Here is a 1,772-nt window from a genome sequence, read left to right as displayed (position 1 = left end):
TAGGGTATGTCTTGCCAGAAAGACAGAGAGACAGAAAGCAAGAAATCACCTCCCAGGGTGGATGGCCACACCACAATCCCTTCTCTTCCATTCTCCCTTTGGGATTTTGGGAATGCATGCACACGTGCCTGGAGTGAGTTTTAAGCTGCCTGATCTGGGACTGAGGTTGATTACATGGGAGTCCAGTGGTGTAACCATTACACCTTCTGCTGATCCCTGTATATAAATATTGGCTGTATACCTGATGTGTGTTATGTATTGGTCAATCAGCAGTCCATAAAGCACTCTAAGAGACGAAAGGAAAAAAAAAAGGTCAATTAGTAATAGTATAAAGTGTTATTCTGACAATTACAGGACAGAATTCATGGGAATACAAAAGAAGGAAACTTAAATCAGAAAACACTTTTAACTTTTAACATTTAAGCTAGGATCCAATAATAAAATAGAACACCCCACCCCCCCAAAAAAAAGAAAAATTTCATTTAATTTAAGCATACTTTTCTGGGATGGCACATTGAAAAATAATCAAGTGATTCCTCAAAATGTTAAAGATTTGGTTATCATAGGACCAAGCAATATCACCCCTGGATATATATCCAGGAAAAGTAAAAGCAGGGGCCAACAGTTAGTGCAATGGCTATGTCACTGAACTCCCATGGGGCCAACCACAGTTTGAATCCCAGACCCAGTGGCTTAAACTCATGCCAGGCGCGTGGGCGTGCTTGCCTAAGATCCCAAGAGGAGAATGGAGAAGAAGGGATTGTGGCATGGACATCCCCCCAGGGGAATGATTTCTCACTTTCTATCTCTCTGTCTCTCTCTATCTGTCTGGCAAGCACACAAGCTCTATAGCAAAAACCTCTCAAAAAACACAAAAAAAATAAAAGCAAATGCCTATGCACAAGCCCATGTGTATGTGCTTATAGCAACATTATTCGTCATAGGCAAAAGTAAAAACAATTCAGATATCCATCAGTAGATGAAAGGATAAATGACAAACATGGTGTATTCCTGTAACAGAATATCATTTGTCCATACCAAGGAATGAAGTACTGATGCACACTACTTGCATAGGCCTTAAACACATTTAAACGGAATGTTACAGAAGACAACATACAGATGCTCCCCTTTTATATAAAAACGGCAAATCTACAGAGACAGAAAGCAGACTGATTAGGAATTCTCTAAGGCTAGGGGAAGTAGAGACGGAAAGATTGCAAAGTGAGTGCTAAAATATTTGAGACTTCTTTTTGGAATAATAATTTTTTTAAAAAAATTGACTGCAGTAACTGTTAAACAACTCTCAGAATACACTGAAAACACATTATATAAGTTCATTGTAAGATATGTAAGTTACATATTACTGAAGCCCTTACCGACAGGAAATGCACTTGGAAGGAGGAACTTATTACGGGTACCTCACCTTACAGATGTTCTCCATTCTCACAGTCTTGACATCCTCAAAGACACTACCTGGGGTTTTTACCCAGTCTACTCTTGATATTAGCTAGATATTTTTTTTAGCTCATTTCTGTTTTTGTTATTCATCTTTGACCCTTTTCTAGAGTTTAGAAGCTCAAATCATTCTTATTAGAACAAAAGGGGTGGGCAGCAGGTGGCATAGTGGTTAAGATCCTGGACTCCCATACGGTTGGTCATGGTTTGAGTCCCAGACCCAGCAACTTGAAACTCACACTAGGCATGTGTGCGTGTGTACCCAAAATCCCGAGAGGAGAGTAGAGGAGAAGGGATTGCAGCATGGCCATTCCGCC

The sequence above is a fragment of the Tupaia chinensis genome, unplaced genomic scaffold (genome assembly GCF_000334495.1).
Source record: "Tupaia chinensis unplaced genomic scaffold, TupChi_1.0 Scaffold139341_1, whole genome shotgun sequence".
NCBI classification, from domain to species: domain Eukaryota; kingdom Metazoa; phylum Chordata; class Mammalia; order Scandentia; family Tupaiidae; genus Tupaia; species Tupaia belangeri.
The sequence above is the reverse complement of the archived record's forward strand: the minus strand, read 5'-3'. Positions refer to the sequence as shown.